Source organism: Lithobates pipiens, unplaced genomic scaffold (genome assembly GCF_037356315.1).
Source record: "Lithobates pipiens isolate NorthernLeopardFrog02 unplaced genomic scaffold, aLitPip1_a1.2 Scaffold_19, whole genome shotgun sequence".
Taxonomy (NCBI): domain Eukaryota; kingdom Metazoa; phylum Chordata; class Amphibia; order Anura; family Ranidae; genus Lithobates; species Lithobates pipiens.
Genome location: NW_027507764.1, coordinates 9,920,938 through 9,942,740, shown reverse-complemented (window position 1 = coordinate 9,942,740; position 21,803 = coordinate 9,920,938). Strand labels below are relative to the sequence as shown.

Sequence of the window (21,803 nt, the reverse complement as noted above, 5' to 3'; positions counted from 1 at the left end):
TGGTACCTCTTCCTATCATTGAGGTCCCCTTTGAGAGGATCGCAATGGATTTGGTAGGTCCGATAATGAAGTCTGCTAGGGGGCATCAGTACATTTTGGTTATATTGGACTATGCCACCCATTATCCGGAAGCAATTCCTCTCCGAAATACCTCGGCCAAAACCATAGCCAAAGAGCTATCTCTTGTTTTTAGCCGCGTGGGTATTTGTAAGGAACTGCTTACGGACCAAGGTACACCCTTTATGTCCCGGGTTATGAAAGAATTATGCAAGTTGTACAAAGTGAAGCAATTGCGTACATCTGTGTATCACCCCCAAACAGATGGGTTGGTTGAAAGATTCAACAAAACCCTAAAACAAATGTTAAAGAAGGTGGTGGATGGAGATGGAAAGAATTGGGATTGTCTAATACCCTATTTGATGTTTGCCATTAGGGAGGTACCCCAATCCTCTACGGGTTTCTCACCCTTCGAGTTGCTCTATGGGAGACACCCAAGAGGGCTGCTGGATATCGCCAAGGAAACTTGGGAAAATGAGAGTTCTCCTCACAGGAGTGTGATTGAGCATGTTGCCCTGATGCAAGATAGAATTGCACAGGTAATGCCAATTGTAAAGGAACATTTAACCCAAGCGCAGTTAGCACAGCAGAGAGTGTACAACCGTGGGGCCAAGACCCGTACTTTTTCCCCGGGGCATAGGGTCTTGGTGCTAGTCCCTACGGTTGAAAGCAAATTTCTGGCCAAATGGCAAGGTCCATATGAAGTAATTGAAAAAATGAGTGAGGTGAACTACAGGGTTAGACAGCCAGGAAGGCGAAAGCTGGAGCAGATCTATCACGTCAATCTGCTGAAAGCCTGGAGGGATAGGGAATCCCTAGTCGCAGAGACTTTGTCACAAGCACAGCCTGATTGCTTAGTTCCTGAGGTTGGAATAGCAGACACCTTATCGAAACCCCAACAACAGGAGGTTAAAGAGTTTGTACTTCGTAACAAAGAGATTTTCTCTGAGCTGCCGGGACAAACATCTGGCGTAGAGCATGACATTATCACCCCGCCAGGAGAAAGGGTAAAACTAAAACCTTATAGAATACCAGAGGCCCGACGGGAGGCAATACGTGGGGAGGTTCAAAGGATGCTGGAATTGGGTGTGATAGAGGAGTCCCAGAGTGACTGGTCCAGTCCTATTGTACTAGTGCCCAAACCTGATGGGAGCTGGCGGTTTTGTAACGATTTTAGACAATTAAATAAAGTTACAAAATTTGACACCTACCCCATGCCACGTATAGATGAGTTGATTGACCGGCTGGGAACAGCCCGATATATGACAACTCTTGATCTCACCAAAGGGTATCGGCAAATTCCCCTGGCCGAGTCAGCCAAGGAGAAAACTGCATTTGTAACCCCAGATGGGGCATTCCAATATAAGAGAATGCCGTTTGGGTTACAGAATGCACCGGCAACATTCCAGCGGAAAATGGATAAGATTCTGAGGCCCCATCAGAAATATGCTGCAGCTTACCTGGATGATGTGATTATCCATAGCACAGACTGGGTCTCACATTTGCCAAAAATACAAGCAGTCCTAGACTCTATCCGGGAAGCTGGATTTACGGCCAATCCAAAGAAGTGTACCATTGGACAGGAGGAGGCCAAATATCTTGGGTATACTATTGGGAGGGGGGTGATAAAACCCCAAGTCAATAAAGTCGAGGCCATACAGAGTTGGCCACGTCCCAACAGCAAGAAACAGGTACGAGCCTTTCTGGGAATCGCTGGCTATTATCGACGATTCATTCCCCATTTTGCTTCTCAGGCTGTGCCCCTCACCAACCTGACGAAAGGGAAAGAGTCGGTTATGGTTAAATGGTCCCCAGAGGCTGAGGAAGCATTTCAGTCCTTAAAAACAGCCTTATGTAGCCAGCCAGTGTTGTACTCACCAGACTTCTCTAAGGACTTTGTTGTACAAACTGATGCATCAGACGTTGGGTTAGGAGCAGTGTTATCCCAGGTCTGGAACGGGGAAGAGCACCCAGTCATTTACCTCAGCAGGAAGTTGAAGTCCCATGAGGTAAATTACGCCACGATTGAGAAGGAATGTTTAGCAGTGAAGTGGGCTCTAGATTCCCTTCGGTACTATCTGCTAGGTAGGCACTTTGACCTGGTGACTGATCACGCTCCTTTAAAGTGGATGGCTCAAAACAAGGAGACCAATAGAAGGGTAAATAGGTGGTTCCTGGCCCTACAGGAATTTAACTTTACAGTTAAGCATCGCCCTGGTGTTAAAATGGGGAATGTGGATGCTTTGTCTCGGATACATGCGTGTCTGACTGCTGGTGTTACAACCCCAAGGTTGAAACAAGAGGGGGGGGGGGGTATGTGGCAGCACGCAGGTAAAGTCACCTGGTTGTATCCAGGATGGTAAATATGTGTGTCCTAGATTCAGGCTTTATGCAGACTTTTACAATTAGAGGGGAAGAGTTAATGAGCCCAGCTGTAGTAAGTGGGCTCATTAAGACCTCTACAAAAAACCCCAGCATGCTTAGGGAGATGCTCCCTCCTGGAACCAGTTTTGTGTGTAGAGACTGGGGAGTCTGAGATCTGTTCTGTGCGGTGAGTTAACGCCTGTGTGGCAAACCCCTACAATAGAGACAGGGACTGGGGCAGCACAAGGCTGTACCCAGTTGTTAGACAGGGAGTCTACGTGTGTAGTTAGAGGTCAAGCTGACCAGGATTTATTTTCTTGTTTTATTTTGTTTGGCTGTTATATGTATCACTGCATGGAGCATAAATAAACCGGATCTTTTGTTTTTTGAACCTACACCGCTGTCTGCTGTGTCTGACTTTGTGTTGTGAACCCATCCAGGGGGTCACACACACCCGCTGCCGAGCTAACCCCTCACAATATATTATATATATATATATATATATATATATATATATATATATATATAAACACACACACACACACACACTTAAAAAAAAAAACAGATTTATATAAAAAAGAAAATTCAAATATTTTAGATTTTTTTTTTTTTTTTTTTTTTTTTTTTTAAGTCATTGAATTTTATTCACCTTGCAACACAGTGATGTGAACTGGCACCATGGGAAACAAAGCATGTTGCAAATAGTGTGGGCGAGCATTTCATTTATATAATATTTTAGCGATTGGGTTGCCGTCTACCTTTAAAGATCAGATCCTCTGTCTTCCGACATGTATGGAGCCCTCCCCGGTCTGCAGTCGATCTGTTATCCCCGGAGAGATAGCAGAGATGAGATCGTTGCACAACCGCCCTTGGGAAATTCCCGCAGGATAATTATAGTGACGATGTGACATCACAGGGGGGAAGTCCCCGGGAGAACGGACAGAATATCTGCATATAAGTCATACACACGGGGTGTTAATAAAAATAGAACTAAAAAATCCAGTACAGCCGCACCACAGGTACAGCTCTGACAATTAAGCAGAACTCTACTGTAGGGACATACAGAACTTTTTAGCAATGGACTTTTTTTTGGGGGGGCATTTAGTAAATGACACAAGAATGTTTTTTAAACATCTAAAAAAAAAAAAAAAAAATAAAAAAATGAAAGGAAGACTTTTTAATCAGAGTACAGCAAGTCAATGAAACTCCGGAGATACTGATCTGGTCAGGTAAGTAGCAGAGGGGGGTTGTTAATTAGTTTCAGCTGCTTTTGGTGTTAATAAAAATAACAAGTGCACTAGATGGGCAACAATGAGACGACCTCCAAAACAGGAATGGTTTTACAGGACTCCTTTTTTTCCTACTCATCTTTTCTGTCTGTTTTTTTTTTTTTTACTAGTTTTGCATTTGGCTAGGGTCAGTGTCACTACTGGTAGCATGAGGCCATACCTGGAGCCCAGTGGCGGCCCGTGTTTATTTTGGGGGGGGGGGGGGGGTGGCGGCAAACAACCCACCGCCCTCGTTGGCCAGTGGCATCACAGCACCCCCCCCCCTTTGTACTAACCCCAGCAGGCCCCGGCTGGTAGGTTGCAGGCTCTGGCAGCAGCGGTGGGCTTTGGCGGGCAGCAGGCATCAAGGGTTGCGGGCACCAGCATGCTTCGGTGGGTTGCAGGCTCCGGCGGGTTGTGGGCTCCGGAGGGTTGCGGGCTCTGGCGGGTTGCGGGCTCCGGCGGAAGTGGTGGGCTTCGGCGGGCGGCAGTGGGTTGCGGGCTCCGGCAGGCAGCAGCAGACTTCGGTGGGTTGCAGGCTCCGGCGGCAGTGGGCTTCTATGGATGGCGGGGGGGCACCTGTATCTTCTGTGAGGCTCCTCCCTTCTCCTAGGCATCCAATTGGATCACCTGTCCTTTCAGCCAATCGGGGGACAGATTGGCCGGGAGGAGGATCAGTGTTGCAATAGCGAATATTCATTCACTGTTGTAACACACCTGGGTGGGCTCTGGACGCAATGCTCTGCACCCCAAGCCCACCTTATTTTGAAGCCTATTAGAGCCTCTGGCTCTAATCATTGCTTCAAAAAAAAAAACCCATAAAGAGTGTTCCCTTACATTGGACATCCTCATTAGAGTGCCTCCTTACATTAGGTATCTCCATCAAAAGTATTCCCTTGCATTGGGTATCCCCATCAGAGTGTCCCCTTACATCAGGTATCCCCATCAGAGTTTCCCTATGAGATTGCCCCCCTTCATTAGGTATCCCCCATTAAGAGTGTTCCTTTACGTTGGGTGTCCTCCAAGTGCCTCCTTACATTAGGTATCTCCATCAAAAGTATTCCCTTGCATTGAGTATACCCATCAAGAGTGCCTCGCCATCAGAGTGCCTCCTTACATCAGTTGTCCCCCATCAGAGTTTCCCTATGAGAGTGCCCCCCCCCTTCATTAGATATCCCCATAAAGAGTGTTCCCTTACGTTGGGTGTCCTTCGAGTGCCTCCTTACATTAGGTATCTCCATCAAAAGTATTCCCTTGCATTGGGTATCCCCAGCAGAGTGCCTCCTTACATCAGGTGTCCCCATCAGAGTTTCCTTATGCGATTGCCCCCCTTCATTAGGTATCCCCCATAAAGAGTGTTCCCTTACGTTGGGTGTCCTCCGAGTGCCTCCTTACAATAGGTATCTCCATAAAAAGTATTCCCTTGCATTGAGTATCCCCATCAGAGTGCCTCCTTACATCAGTTGTCCCCCATCCGAGTTTCCCTATGAGAGTGCCCCCCTTCATTAGGTATCCCCCATAAAGAGTGTTCCCTTACATTGGGTGTTCTCCGAGTGCCTCCTTACATTAGATATCTCCATCAAAAGTATTCCCTTGCATTGGGTATCCCCAGCAGAGTGCCTCCTTACATCAGCAGGTGTCCACATCAGAGTGTTCCCCAATAGAGTCCCCCTTACATCCTCAGATTGGCTCATGGATCAGTGGAACTCTGATCAGAACTCTCAGAGACCTGGGGGGGGGGGTTGCCCTGCAGGTCCGGGATATCCCATGCTCCCCATCCTCATCCAATTTCATTGATCTCCCCCCCCCAAAAAAAAAAAAAAAAAGAAAGAAAGAAACCCCTAGACTCATTATTGAGCCAGAGGAAGAATGTTGAAAATGCTGTGTGCCTGGCTGTGCTCTAAGGGGAGGAAAAAGGCCACAGATGACCCTCTAAGTAGGGGCGCTACACAACGTAAGAAAAAGGTTGTGACTGCGCCTACAGGGTCATCGATCGAAACCCTAACTGCCATCACAGAGTCGTTGGCTTATTTGGCTGCCATTAAAGGGCCAACTACTACCAAGAAAACCTCCCTCCGATTATGTGGGTTTCCCGTACCCCTAACTCTCTCCTAAACTTGTGTTCACCCCAAAAATTAGCCCCCGCCCCCAACTATTTCCACCCCATCATTCGCTAAGAATCAAACCCATGAGTTTAACACTGGCCCACCATACTACTGTGGGGGTCACTCCACCCCACCCCAAGAGAAGAAGTTCTACATAATGATTGGAGGGTTAGAAAGTCACTATAATGATCAGCCAATCTCATGTTGGGGGGGGGGGGGGGGGCAGCCCTGTGGGTGATTGGATGGTCTGTGGACGCAATGCAATCCAACATCTCTGAGACTTTGGACTCCGTTAGGCCCCCCGTTCACACCTGGGCATTTAGAGATGGTGGAAGAATCGCTGCGATTCTGCCTGCAATCTCAAAAACGCATTGCAAATCGCAAAACGCGGGTTCGGGTGTCATTTTCAATGGCACCTAAAAACGCTATGCGGTTGTGCTGCGATTTGCGAGCGATTTACCGCGTGGCAAATCACATTGCGTGAAGCCCATCACCCAGAAGGAGCTTCTTTTTTTGGGAGACAAGCTTAGCGAGATGCGATTTTCCGCACAACGATCACAGCAAAACCGCACCACGTCGTAGGTGCCGCTGAAAATAATGGCGACCTGCGTTTTTGCGATCGTGGGCGGAAACCACAGGGATTCTGCCGCAACCCCAAAACAGTGCGATGTGAATGGAGCCGCCCTGGTTCACACACATGCGATTCTGGAATGCGTTTTCAGACTCACAGATTTGCACGACAGGCTAAATTGTTATTATTATTATTATGTGTTCCTATTGAGGTGATTAACACACCGAATGCGACCCACAGGCATTGCGTTTTGAATGCCACTAGGAAAACTGTCCTGTGCGAGTTTGTAGCGGTGCGTTCCGGACTCCCAAGTGATCAGAGGGAAATGTGGAGACAAGTGTTCACATAACATTGCTATTGACAGGTGTTTTTGCACTAAAGTCAATGGGAGGCATTTTTATATTGAAGTTAACGGGAGGCTTTTTCACATTGAAGTCAATGGGAGGCATTTTTGCATTGTAATCAATGGGAGGCATTTTCGTATTGAAGTTAACGTCAAAGTCTAGATTGTAAACTACAAAGTATTGTATTGTAATTGTACTGTCTTCCCCGATGTTGTAAAGAGCTGCGCAAACTGTTGGCGCTATATAAATCCTGTATAATAATAATAAAAACGGGAAGCATTTTTGCATTGAAGTCAATGAGAGAGAGGCACACAGATCACTGGTCCAGGAGGTCCGGGACAAATCCCAGACACCAGATCACTGATATCACAGAATGTCCTTGCAATTTCAGTACACCTAAGTGGATTTGCCCCCAGACCTCATGGCCCAGCGATCTGGTGTCTGGGATTTGCCCTGCCCTCATGGACCAGCGATCTGGGGCCCGGGATTTGCCCCGGACCTCATGGACCGGCGATCTGGTGCCCGGGATTTGCCCCGGACCTCATGGCCCAGCGATCTGGTGTCTGGGATTTGCCCTGCCCTCATGAACCAGCGATCTGGGGCCCGGGATTTGCCCCGGACCTCATGGACCGGCGATCTGGTGCCCGGGATTTCCCCCGGACCTCATGGACCGGCGATTTGGTGCCCGGGATTTGCCCCGGACCTCATGGACCGGCGATCTGGTGTCCGGGATTTGCCCCGGACCTCATGGATCGGCGGTCTGGTGCCCGGGATTTGCCCCGGACCTCATGGACCGGCGATCTGGTGCCCGGGATTTGCCCCGGACCTCATGGACCGGCGATCTGGTGTCCGGGATTTGCCCCGGACCTCATGGACCAGCGATCTGATGCCTGGGATTTGCCCTTTGCCCCGGACCTCATGGGCCGGCGAGCTGATGCCCGTGATTTGCCCCGGACCTCATGGACCGGCGGTCTGGTGCCCGGGATTTGCCCCAGACCTCATGGACCGGGAGTCTGGTGCCCGGGATTTACCCCAGACCTCATAAACCGGCGGTCTGGTGCCCGGGATTTGCCCCGGACCTCATGGACAGGCGGTCTGGTGCCCGGGATTTGCCCCGGACCTCATGGACCGGCGATCTGGTGCCCGAGATTTGCCCTGGACCTCATGGACCGGCGATCTGGTGTCCGGGATTTGCCCCGGACCTCATGGACCGGCGATCTGGTGTCCGGGATTTGCCCCGGACCTCATAGACCGGCGATCTGGTGCCCAAGATTTGCCCCGGACCTCATGGACCGGCGATCTGGTGTCCGGGATTTGCCCCGGACCTCATGGACCGGCGATCTGGTGCCCGGGATTTACCCCCGACCTCATGGACCAGCGATCTGGTGCCCGGGATTTACCCCGGACCTCATGGACCGGCAATCTGGTGCCCGGGATTTGCCCCGGACCTCGTGGATCGGCGATCTTTCTCTGTATTTGTGGAAAGATGATTTCCTATACATTTGGACTGATAATTCAGCCATAACCAATCAGGGGCCACAACTAAATTGGGAATTTTGTACAAATGATCCCAGAACCGCTGTGAACATCCAATGGATGAAGAGCGGTCAGCAGAACGCACAGGGCGACCAGCAGTGACCCCCTCTCCCCCACGGCCCCCACCCCCACCCAGGACTCCGCAAATCCCGACCGTCATCCACACACCGCCAAGAATTCCAACCAACAAAGTATTCTTTATGAAGTCTCCATGTATCACTTCTGAAGATTACAATGTATCTAAATCTAAAGATGTCACATATTGCATCTCACCAGTCATTGGGTGTGGTGGCCTCAGACATTGTCCCCTTTTATCTTTACCTGGTGATCCTGCCAGTACCAAACTTCCTGTCCTCGGGTGACAACGTCTACTCACTGTACTCTATGGAGGATCAGCGTTGTCACCCTGGGAAAGGAAGTATATTAGGACTACAGAACACCTCCCCCTCTCCTCATTTCCATATGGGGGGGGCGTCCTTAATAGCAGGAATATACGGTTAGAAAATCGACCGATCGCTCGACCGCCGACCAACAAAACAGCGTTCGTTGGCCGAAATCATCGCCAACATTAACCAATCAAAAAAAAAAACTTTAAAGCGATCGATTTCAGTGTTGTCTGTTAGTTCCATTCATGTTTTACAGACGATCTTCACACCAACAAATAGAATATCGTTCGTTTGCAAAACGATACGACACAATTTTTTCAATCGGCCTTTTTCGTTCACAATATAATATCGATATCGGGTATGACTTGCTGGGCATCAACGAGTAGAAGATCGGCCGATCGTTCGCACAACGGAAATTTTCTTATCGTGTATTCCTGACATTAGTCAACAAAGCTGGTAAGAATTCCGATAAAGAGAGAGCAAGCAGAGATCACAGGAAGTTATCAGCCGCCTGGATTTCTGGCAGGATCAACACTTTTTTTATGTTGCATTTATTAAACAGATATAATAAAAAAAAACTATTTCAATGGGCTATATCCCAGACCCAAAGGGAGCCAATAGGAGACATTTATTGACGATGGGGAGGGGTTACATACACTTTAAAACATACTCCGCCGCAGCCAATACCGGAAATGATGAGGGCGGACCCCGGCACCTTTCACTGGCTCTCAAGGCCCATTGAGACGGGCAGTCAGGGGGTGGGGGGGGGGGGGGGTAAAAACTGGCAGCTGTGCCACATTGTTATTCCCCCCTCGACTACCCACCTAAACAAGGGCATGCTGGCGCTCGGGGCTGAACATGACTGCAGCAAAACCTAAAGTGACGCTAAACCCACATCATAAAAAAACGATCAGTAATAGCCAGGGCCGGGACAAGGGGTGGGCAGGAGGGGCGGCTGCCCCTGGCGCAATGGTTTATTGCAGGGGTAGGGGGCACCCTGACCCTAACCCTAAGGGAAAGAAGGGAGCAGTTTAGCATCTTTGCCCTGGGCGCTGGATGACCTTGTCCCGGCACTGGTAATGGTGTATTCCATGGTGTTCATACTCATCACTACAAGATTCCTTTTCTGTATTCTGCAAAATCCTGGTTGATCCCACTGCTCTCCATCTCCCCCTCCTGTCCATGTCCCCAGTTCAGTTGGGGATTTTGTAGAGTAGTGTTGGCAGTTCTGCACATGCTCAGTTTTCAGTGAGTTTCTATGCTGAGAATCTCCTCCCCATCACATCTGAGCAGCCCATGTGACTATAGAGTCACACATGTGGGCGTATACACAGTGCTTAACGACAGCCCACTCCCTCCCTACTCCTCCCTGCCCACCAACTAGCTAAATAAAATAGGGGCGAGATATTACATGTAGATTGATGGAGGCTCTGCCTCCTTGTTATTCTAAGAAAAAGGGCGGAGGGGCGTGACATATCCTGTGACTGGCTGAAATCCGCCCACACCATGTTATTTCCAAAAAATAATAAAGATTTGATTTAAAAAAAAAAAAAAAAAAAAGAAGTATATAATATATATATAAAAATTTCCTGTCCCCTCAAAATAACTCAACACACAGCCATTAATGTCTAAACTGCTGGCAACAAAAGTCAGTACACCCCCTAAGTGAAAATGACCAAATTGGGCCCAATTAGCCGTTTTCCCTCCCCCCCGGTGTCATGTGACTTGTTAGTGTTACAAGGTCTCAGGTGTGAATGGGGAGCAGGTGTGGTAAATTTGGTGTTATCGCTCTCACTCTCTCATACTGGTCACTGGAAGTTCAACATGGCACCTCATGGCAAAGAACTCTCTGAGGATCTGTAAAAAAAGAATTGTTGCTCTACATAAAGATGGCCTAGGCCAGTGATGGCGAACCTTGGCACCCCAGATGTTTTGGAACTACATTTCCCATGATGCTCATCTACACTGCAGAGTGCATGAGCATCATGGGAAATGTAGTTCCAAAACATCTGGGGTGCCAAGGTTCGCCATCACTGGCCTAGGCTATAAGAAGATTGCCAAGACCCTGAAACTGAGCTGCAGCACGGTGGCCAAGACCATACAGCGGTATAACAGGACAGGTTCCCCTCAGAACAGGCCTCGCCATGGACCACCAAAGAAGTTGAGGTCACGTGCTCAGCGTCATATCCAGAGGTTGTCTTTGGGAAATAGACGTATGAGTGCTGCCAGCATTGCTGCAGAGGTTGTAGGTGGTGGGGGGTCAGCCTGTCAGTGCTGAGACCATACGCTGCACACTGCATCAAATTGGTCTGCATGGCTGTCGCCCCAGAAGGAAGCCTCTTCTAAAGAAGTCCCGCAAACAGGTTGCTGAAGACAAGCAGACTAAGGAGATGGATTACTGGAACCATGTCCTGTGGTCTGATGAGACCAAGATAAACGTATTTGGTGTCAGATGGTGACAAGCGTGTGTGGGGGCAACCGGGAGAGGAGGACAAAGACAAGTGTGTCTTGTCTACAGTCAGGCATGGTGGTGGGGGTGTCATGGTCTGGGGCTGCATGAGTGCTGCCGGCACTGGGGGGCTACAGATCATTGAGGGGACCATGAATGCCAACATGTACTGTGACATACTGAAGCAGAGCATGATCCCCTCCCTTCAGAGACTGGGCCGCAGGGCAGTATTCCAACATGATAACCACCCCAAACACACCTCCAACACCACCACTGCCTTGCTAAAGAAGCTGAGGGTAAAGGTGATGGACTGGCCAAGCATGTCTCCAGTCCTAAACCCTATTGATCATCTGTGGGACATCCTCAAACGGAAGGTGGAGGAGGGGAAGGTCTCCAACATCCACCAGCTCTGTGATGTCATCATGGAGGAGGGGAAGAGGACTCCAGTGGTGACCTGTGAAGCTCTGGTGACCTCCATGCCCAAGAGGGTGAAGGCAGTGCTGGAAAATAATGGCGGCCACACAAACTATTGACGCTTTGGACCCAATTTGGACATTTTCACTTAGGGGTGTACTGACTTTTGTTGCCAGTGGTTTAGACATTAATAGCTGTGTGTTGAGTTATTTTGAGGGGACAGGAAATTTACACTGTTATACAAGCTGTACACTCACTACTTTACATTGTAGACAAGTGTCATTTCTTCAGTGTTGTAATTAAACTTACTTGGTACCTTATCTGCATTAATTTATGCTCAGAACCCGCGTGATTCATATGTGTTCAGGTTTAAAGGGATGAGGTGGCGACTCTAATTCAGTACTCAGTATATACATTGTGTACTCCGTGTAGTAGACATACACATTGTATACTCAGTATAGTATATATACACACACACAGACACACACATGTTTATACTCTGTGTAGTGTATACACATTGTATACTCTGTGTAGTGTATACACATTGTATACTCTGTGTAGTGTATACACATTGTATACTCTGTGTAGTGTATACACATTGTATACTCTGTGTAGTGTATACACATTGTATACTCTGTGTAGTGTATACACATTGTATACTCTGTGTAGTGTATACACATTGTATACTCTGTGTAGTGTATACACATTGTATACTCTGTGTAGTGTATACACATTGTATACTCTGTGTAGTGTATACACATTGTATACTCTGTGTAGTGTATACACATTGTATACTCTGTGTAGTGTATACACATTGTATACTCTGTGTAGTGTATACACATTGTATACTCTGTGTAGTGTATACACATTGTATACTCTGTGTAGTGTATACACATTGTATACTCTTTGTAGTGTATACACATTGTATACTCTTTGTAGTGTATACACATTGTATACTCTTTGTAGTGTATACACATTGTATACTCTTTGTAGTGTATACACATTGTATACTCTTTGTAGTGTATACACATTGTATACTCTGTGTAGTGTATACACATTGTATACTCTGTGTAGTGTATACACATTGTATACTCTGTGTAGTGTATACACATTGTATACTCTGTGTAGTGTATACATATTGTATACTCTGTGTAGTGTATACATATATATATATATATTTGGTGTAGTATATAAATTGTATACTCAGTATAGTATATATTACACACATTGTATACTCAGTGTAGTGTGTGTGTGCGTATATATATATATATATATATATATATATATATATATATATATATATATACACACACACACTGTATACTCCGTGTAGTGTTTAAATACATTGTATTCGGTGTAGTATATAAATTGTATACTCAGTGTAGTGTGTGTATATATATATATATATATATATACACACACACACACACACACATTGTATACTTCTTGTGGTGTTTATATACATTGTATTCGGTGTAGTATATAAATTGTATACTCAGTGTAGTGTATATAGATTGTATACTCCGTGTAGTGTAGTGTAGTGTATATAGATTGTATACTCCGTGTAGTGTAGTGTATATAGATTGTATACTCCGTGTAGTGTAGTGTATATACATTGTATTCGGTACTCACATTCAGTCGTTGGGTCCTGACTCCTGTATACTCTGATATGAGCTCATGTCTGGGGGGGAGGAGGATGAGGAGGAGGAAGTGGAATTGTCCAATCAGCTGTCTCCACCCTGTTTGGAGGCGTGACTGTGCGGATTACAGATCAGCTGACTGGATGACAGTGACAGTTCTGGGATATTGAAGGCTCAGCCCCGCCCCCATCAGTGACACCCCCAGACTCCTCCCCCGATAACGATGAGATCTCTCGTTGTTTTATGTTGTTGCTCGGGATTGGCTGAAGTTGTATTTTACTCCACAGAATATTAATGATGTGTTCAGTATGTTTTATTTAGTTTTGTGGGTGAATGGGTGAGTGGTTGTATGGATGGATGAGTGGGTGGATGGATGGATGGATGGGTAGGTGGATGGATGAGTGGGTGGATGGATGGATGAGTGGGTGGATGGATGAGTGGGTGGATGGATGGATGAGTGGGTGGATGAGTGGATGGATGAGTGGGTGGATGGATGAGTGGGTGGGTGGATGAGTGGATGGGTGGGTGGGTGGATGGATGAGTGGGTGGATGGATGAGTGGGTGGGTGGGTGGATGGATGGGTGGGTGGATGGATGAGTGGGTGGATGGATGAGTGGGTGGGTGGTTGGATGGATGGGTGGATGGACGGATGGTTGTATGGGTGGATGGATGGGTGGGTGGATGGATGGATGAGTGGGTGGGTGGATGAATGGATGGATGGGTGGTTGGATGGATGGGTGGTTGTATGGATGGATGGGTGGGTGGATGGATGGGTGGTTGGATGGATGGATGGGTGGGTGGGTGAATGAGTGGATGGATGAGTGGATGGATGGATGGGTCTTTGGATGAGTGGATGGATGGGTGGGTGGATGGATGGATGGGTGGGTGGATGAGTGGATGGATGAGTGGGTGGATGGATGAGTGGGTGGATGGATGGATGAGTGGGTGGATGGATGAGTGGGTGGATGGATGGATGAGTGGGTGGATGAGTGGATGGATGGGTGGATGGATGAGTGGGTGGATGGATGAGTGGGTGGGTGGATGGGTGGATGGATGAGTGGGTGGGTGGTTGGATGGATGGGTGGTTGGATGGATGGGTGGATGGACGGATGGTTGTATGGGTGGATGGATGGGTGGGTGGATGGATGGATGAGTGGGTGGGTGGATGAATGGATGGATGGGTGGTTGGATGGATGGGTGGTTGTATGGATGGATGGGTGGTTGTATGGGTGGATGGATGGGTGGTTGGATGGATGGATGGGTGGGTGGGTGGATGAGTGGATGGATGAGTGGATGGATGAGTGGGTGGATGGATGGGTCTTTGGATGAGTGGATGAGTGGATGGGTGGGTGGGTGGATGGATGGGTGGGTGGATGGATGGATGGATGGGTGGGTGGTTGGATGGATGGGTGGTTGGATGGATGGATGAATGGGTGGTTGTATGGATGGGTGGGTGGTTGGATGGATGGGTGGATGGATGGATCGGTGGGTGGTTTTATGGAAGGGTGGATGGTTGGGAGATGTGGGGTGACGGGGGATTACTTATGTCAGTGTAACACCACAAGTCCCAGCAGTCCCAGTGTCCAGATAGCAGCAGACAGCCAATGTGGAACCAATGTGGGTGGATGAGTGGATGGATGGATGGATGGGTGGGTGGATGAGTGGATGGATGGGTGGGTGGATGGATGGATGAGTGGGTGAATGGGTGGGTGGATGGATGGATGGATGGGTGGGTGGATGGATGAGTGGGTGGATGGGTGGGTGGATGAGTGGATGGATGAGTGGGTGGATGGGTGGGTGGATGGATAGGTGGGTGGATGGGTGGGTGGATGAGTGGATGGATGGGTGGGTGGATGAGTGGATGGATGGGTGGGTGGATGGATGAGTGGGTGGATGGGTGGGTGGATGGGTGGGTGGATGGATGAGTGGGTGGATGGGTGGGTGGATGGATAGGTGGGTGGATGAGTGGATGGATGGGTGGGTGGATGGGTGGGTGGATGGATAGGTGGGTGGATGAGTGGATGGATGGGTGGGTGGATGAGTGGATGGATTGGTGGGTGGATGGATGGATGAGTGGGTGAATGGGTGGGTGGATGGATTGGTGGGTGGATGGATGGATGAGTGGGTGAATGGGTGGGTGGATGGATAGGTGGGTGGGTGGATGAGTGGATGGATGGGTGGGTGGATGGATGAGTGGGTGGATGGATGAGTGGGTGGATGGGTGGGTGGATGGATAGGTGGGTGGATGAGTGGATGGATGGGTGGGTGGATGGATGGGTGGGTGGATGAGTGGATGGATTGGTGGGTGGATGAGTGGATGGATTGGTGGGTGGATGGATGGATGAGTGGGTGAATGGGTGGGTGGATGAGTGGATGGATTGGTGGGTGGATGGATGGATGAGTGGGTGAATGGGTGGGTGGATGGATAGGTGGGTGGATGGGTGGGTGGATGAGTGGATGGATGGGTGGGTGGATGGATGAGTGGGTGGATGGATGAGTGGGTGGATGGGTGGGTGGATAGGTGGGTGGATGAGTGGATGGATGGGTGGGTGGATGGATGGGTGGGTGGATGAGTGGATGGATTGGTGGGTGGATGAGTGGATGGATTGGTGGGTGGATGGATGGATGAGTGGGTGAATGGGTGGGTGGATGAGTGGATGGATTGGTGGGTGGATGGATGGATGAGTGGGTGAATGGGTGGGTGGATGAGTGGATGGATTGGTGGGTGGATGGATGGGTGGGTGGATGGATGAGTGGGTGGATGGATGAGTGGGTGGATGGGTGGGTGGATGGATAGGTGGGTGGATGAGTGGATGGATGGGTGGGTGGATGGATGGGTGGGTGGATGAGTGGATGGATTGGTGGGTGGATGAGTGGATGGATTGGTGGGTGGATGGATGGATGAGTGGGTGAATGGGTGGGTGGATGAGTGGATGGATTGGTGGGTGGATGGATGGATGAGTGGGTGAATGGGTGGGTGGATGAGTGGATGGATTGGTGGGTGGATGGATGAGTGGGTGGATGGGTGGGTGGATGAGTGGATGGATTGGTGGGTGGATGGATGAGTGGGTGGATGGATGAGTGGGTGGATGGGTGGGTGGATGAGTGGATGGATTGGTGGGTGGATGGATGAGTGGGTGGATGGATGAGTGGGTGGATGGGTGGGTGGATGGATAGGTGGGTGGATGGGTGGGTGGATGGATAGGTGAGTGGATGGATGGGTGGGTGGATGGATGGGTGGGTGGATGGATGGGTGGGTGGATGGATAGGTGGGTGGATGAGTGGATGGATGGGTGGGTGGATGGATGAGTGGGTGGATGGATGGGTGGATGGATGGATCGGTGGGTGGTTTTATGGAAGGGTGGATGGTTGGGAGATGTGGGGTGACGGGGGATTACTTATGTCAGTGTAACACCACAAGTCCCAGCAGTCCCAGTGTCCAGATAGCAGCAGACAGCCAATGTGTAACTACAAGTCCCAGCAGTCCCAGTATCGGCATAGTGGCATGTAGACAATATAGAACCACAAGTCAGTTTCAGTGCCCACATAGAAGCGGACGGCCAATGTGGAACTACAAGTCCCACTAGCCCCAATGTAAAGATAGTAGTATGTAGACAACAGGAAACCACAAGTCCCAGCAGTCCCGTGTTCAGATGGCAGCAGACAGCCAATGTGAAACTATAAGTCCTAGTGTCCAGATAGCAGCATGCAACCAATTTAGAACCACAAGTCCCAGCAGTCCCAGCGTTTAGATAGCAGCATGCATACAATGGGGAACTACAAGTGCCACAAGAACCACAAGTCGTAATGTCCAGATAGCAACAAGCAGTCGAAGTGGAACTACAAGTCCCAGCAGTTCCAGTGTTCAGCTAGCAGAACACAGACAATGTGGAACTACAAGTCCCAGTGTGCGGACACCAGAACACAGACAATGTGGAACCACAAATCCCAGCAGTCCCAGTGTCCAGATAGCAGCCTGTAGTCATATAAAAACAAGTGGCTGTGTCCATAGAGAAGCATGCAATACATGTAGGGGGAGTCATATCACAGAGCCTCCACTAGATGTCGCCCTCAGAGAAGTAATGCTCTGGGCACTGGTAGGGAGCCCTTTAGTTGCCATCCATCCCTGCATACCTGGGAATGGGATGAAGTTCTGTGCAGTGTCATAGCAGCACTCAGCTAATATGGAGCCACAAGTCCCAGCAATCCCAGTGTCCAGATAGCAGCGTGCAGCCAATATGTGTGGGGGAAGTGCAGGTCAGTAATTCCCATAGTAATAATTACACCTCCTTGGCCTCTACCGGATGGCACCTTCAAGAAGATAAAGTTCTGGGCACTGGTAGGGTAGCGAGCCCTTTAGGTTGCCAACCACCGCTGTGTATTTGGGATTGGGGTCATGTCTGTGCACAGTGCCCGGCGGTTATAAAAACTTCGGTTGGGTTTTGTGGTGGGAGTTGGCTGTTGGGTCGGTAGATGGTCCTCTTGGGACGGGACACTCTTCTGTGAGTTAAGAACTCTCCTTTAGAAGGATCAGTGGGGACATTGTGAGTGGATGTTCCTCCTAGGCATGGGGCATACGTACAGGGGTCACCAATGCCACCTGGCCCCATGCTCCGGGGGGCTTGTGTGCCCCCCGTATGCCTGGATAAGAGGGGCTGCCGCCTCCCTATACCTTTCCATTCTGTCTCGGGCCCCTATGTGCCCCCCCCCCACAGCGCTGCCAGGTTTCCCCCTCCCACCGGCTACTGCAGGGGATCTGTCAGGATGGAGGGAGGAGAAGGGGCTGGTAAATGTGTAATTTACCGTCCCCTTCCATGTCTTAATGAATAGAGTCAGTGATAGGTACCAATTCCTGATCCTGTATTTTTATTTTTTAATTCATTTATAGCTGGGGCATAGTAAACTGTGTTTACTATGCTTCAGTTTATGAATGAACTGGAAGCCTCTGTAGGGATCTATTCCTGTTCATTCATTCTGTGCAGCTGACACTGCAGAGAAAGAGACTGATAAATCTGTCCTCAGTCCCTTTCTCTATCTTAAAAGCGAGACATTCGGGGTCTGTTTAGAACCCTGATATTTCACCAAAGCCCCCAAATAGGAGTCCTAAAAAAAAAAAAAATATGCAAAAAATCATTAAAAAAATGCAATTGTAAAATTTTTTTAAAATTTAATTATATATATATAGATATATATATCTATATATATATAGATATATATATCATTTTATTTTTTATTTTTATATATATATATATATATATATATATATATATATATATATATAAAAGAAATAAAATGGTAAAAAAATAATAAAACATTAAATTGTAAAAAATAAAAAAATAAAATGATAAAAAAAATAAAAATATAATGGTAAAAAAATAATAAAAAATAACATTGTAAAAAATAAATAAAAAAAAGGTAAAAAAAAATAATTGTAAAAATAAAACAATATAATGGTGGAAAAATAATAAAAAAATAAAATAGTAAAAAATAAAATAATCTAATGGTAAAAAAATAATAAAAAATAAAATGGTAAAAAAATAATAAAAAATTAAATTGTAAAAAATTAAAAAATAAAATGGTAAACAAAAATTATAAAAAATAAAACAACAAAAATAAAAAAAACTACTGACATCAGTGGCGGAACTACTTCTTGTGGGGGGACCCCCAAGATGACAGGAAGGTGGCCCGGTGCAGGACTGTAAAAAAAGTTCCCATGATGGGAGTAAAGGGCCCCGGGATCAGTGGGAAGGGCCCTAGTCGGGGGCCAGGGGCGTCCTTCATGGTTTCTCGCATTGGAGCCTCGAAGGTTCTAGTTACACCTCTCCTTGGGAAAGAGGGACTCCGCGATGGGAATTTGGACTCTGGAGGAATGCGGGGACTAGGCGTCACCCCCGGCTCAGGGTGCAGGTCTCCCATCCTACTGCTCCCATCTAGACATTGATGGATTTATAGAGGTTCCCAACCTTTACCAAGCTGTGTGCAGCCATACATGCCATGGTCGTTAGTCTCTATAATTTGTGTGGACTGAGTGAATGTGCTTCTCTCCTGGGCATGGATCTTTGCAGGGAAGAGAAGGCACAGGAAGGGGCCAGCATGGGCAAGGGAAGGAACTGTCCTCTGGCTATGCCAAGCTGGGTTATCCCCCCAGGGTACCTTAAAGCAGAACTTCAATCCACAAATTGTCTCCAAGCCCGTGCAACTCTCCCGCCAATCACCTCCACAGTAATAACAGGCTGTGTTATTATTTTTTGGGGAGTTATTTTATTTCTATTTTTTTTATCTTTTTTTTCCTGCCAGCGTTGCCTCTCCGCCATTTTTGCATATGAGAGGATTATGTGTTCTGCTCTTGTACCCCATCATTTATTCCAAGAGGCTGCAAGAGTCCATTCACAAAGTGGCCGGTGGGCCGAGCTGCATTGTGTCATTGGGGGGTCACAGCTGCCTGAACCCAGAAGATCCAGATAGGGGGCACCGCCGCCCCCTCTATCCAGGCCACCCTCTATATGAATAATGGATAGATTTATGCAGAGCATGAATCTATCCGCGGCCAACCCCCTATTCATGCGTCTGGTCACTTTCAGGATATCGGGCGCCTGAATTACAGCGGCGGGTGTGTTTTTAAGCACCTGTTTAGAGCCATAGGCTTTAAAATAGGGTAGGCTTGGAGTGCAGTCCAGTCAAGCAAAAGACAACTCAGTCCAGCAAGAGACAGTCCGGTCCAGCAAGAGACAGTCCGGTCCAGCAAGAGACAGTCCAGTCCAGCAAGAGACAGACTGGTCCAGCAAGAGACAGTCCAGTCCAGCAAGAGACTGTCCGGTCCAGCAAGAGACAGCTCAGTCCAGCAAGAGCCCTCCCAGGTGTTACAATAGCGCATTAATATTTATTGAATACTTTTTCAAGGCACTGTAAAGAGGAGGTCCAGCCCCCCCCCCCCCCCAGAAAAAATTAAAAGCCAACCGCTACAAATACTGCAGCTGCTGACTTTTAATATTAGGACACTTACCTGTCCAGGGAGCCCCCCGCAATGTCAGCACCCCAGCTGATCTTCGAACTGGCTGTTGGGGTGCTGCCGCCGCCATTCCTGGTGAGGGAACCCGGCAGTGAAGCCTTTTGGCTTCGCAGCTGGTTCCCTACTGCGCATGCAAAAAGAACACTGCGCCTTCTAATTGGTCCAGCGGAGGAGGAAGAAGGAGGGGTCCGAACTTACATGTACCTATTCCCCCCCCCCCCCGGTGCCACATTTGGCACCTTTCAGGAGGTGGGAAGGAGATGGATAAGCGAAAGTTCCACTTTTGAGTGGTCACGGTATTTGCACAGCAATTTTTCAAACGCGTTTTTTTGGGGGAAAAAACAGTTTTGTGCTTAAATAACAAACAAAAAAAACAGTAAAGTTAGCCCAATGTTTGCATAAAGTGAAAGATAAAGTTATGCTGAGTAAATACTTATCAAACATGTCACTCTTCAAAATTGCACATGCCCGTGGAATGGCGCCAAACGTCACTACTTAAAAAATCCCCATAGGCGACGCTTTAATTTTTTTTTTTACTGGTTACATGTTTTGAGTTGCAGAGGAGGTCTAGGACTAGAATTATTGCTCTCGCTCTAACGTTCTCGGCGATACCTCACATGTGTGGTTTGAACACCGTTTTCATATGTGGGCGGGGCTTACGCATGCGTTCGCTTCTGCATGCGAGCACATGGGGACATGGGCGCTTTAAATTTTTTTTTTTTATTGTTCATTTTACTTTATTTATTTTAGTTTGACATTTTTTTCCCCAAAAATATATTTTTGATCACTTTTATTCCTATTACAAGGAATGTAAACATCCCTTGTAATAGGAATATGGGGTGACAGGTCCTCTTTACAGTGAAATCTGGGGGTCAATATGACCCCACATCCCACCTCTAGGCTGGGAAGCCTGAAATAAAAAATAAAAAAAAGATTCTGGCTTTGATCGTACTGGCGATTTGGTAGAAGCACCGGAGGGCGGTGAGGGGTGGGGGGCGTCTATGGCTGGGTATTTCAGGGTATCACCGAGTATGGCTGGGTATGGCAATTTATGGCAGGGTATTGCAGAGTATTGGCGGGGTATTGGCGGGGTACTACAGAGTAATAGCAGGGTACTGCAGAGTATTGGGGGGTACTCCAGAGTAATGGCAGGGTACTGCAGAGTAATGGGGGTTACTGCAGAGTAATGGGGGGTACTGCAGAGTAATGGCAGGGTACTGCAGAGTAATGGCAGGGTAATGCACTGCAGAGTAATGGCGGGGTACTGCAGAGTAATGGCGGGTACTGCAGAGTAATGGCAGGGTACTGCACTGCAGAGTAATGGCGGGGTACTGCAGAGTAATGGCAGGGTACTGCAGAGTATGCACTGGTATTGCAGAGTATTGGCAGGGAATTGAGGGGTTAAATTCGGTGAGCAGTGATGTGGGCACTGCAGATGCAGCCCACATCGCTGCTGACACCGATCTCTTTCCCCTCCGCTGTACCGATCGGTACAGAGAGGGGAGGGAGGAACCGGCGTCATAACATACATTGGTGATTAGTGGGAAGAATGTTCCTTACATTGGTGATCAGTGGTAAGAATGTTCCTTACATTGGTGATCAGTGGTAAGAATGTTCCTTACATTGGTGATCAGTGGGAAGAATGTTCCTTACATTGGTG

General features: G+C 48.1%; 1 protein-coding gene across 1 annotated transcript in view; it reads right to left on the bottom strand.

The window, feature by feature from the left end:
- LOC143995804 (ubiquitin carboxyl-terminal hydrolase CYLD-like) overlaps positions 1-13,233 on the bottom strand; it is a 72,517-nt gene extending 59,284 nt beyond the window's left edge. The window contains 1 exon segment of the mRNA XM_077490517.1: positions 13,127-13,233. The gene's annotated coding sequence lies outside the window, so the exon portion shown is untranslated.
- Positions 13,234-21,803: the final 8,570 nt, after the last annotated feature.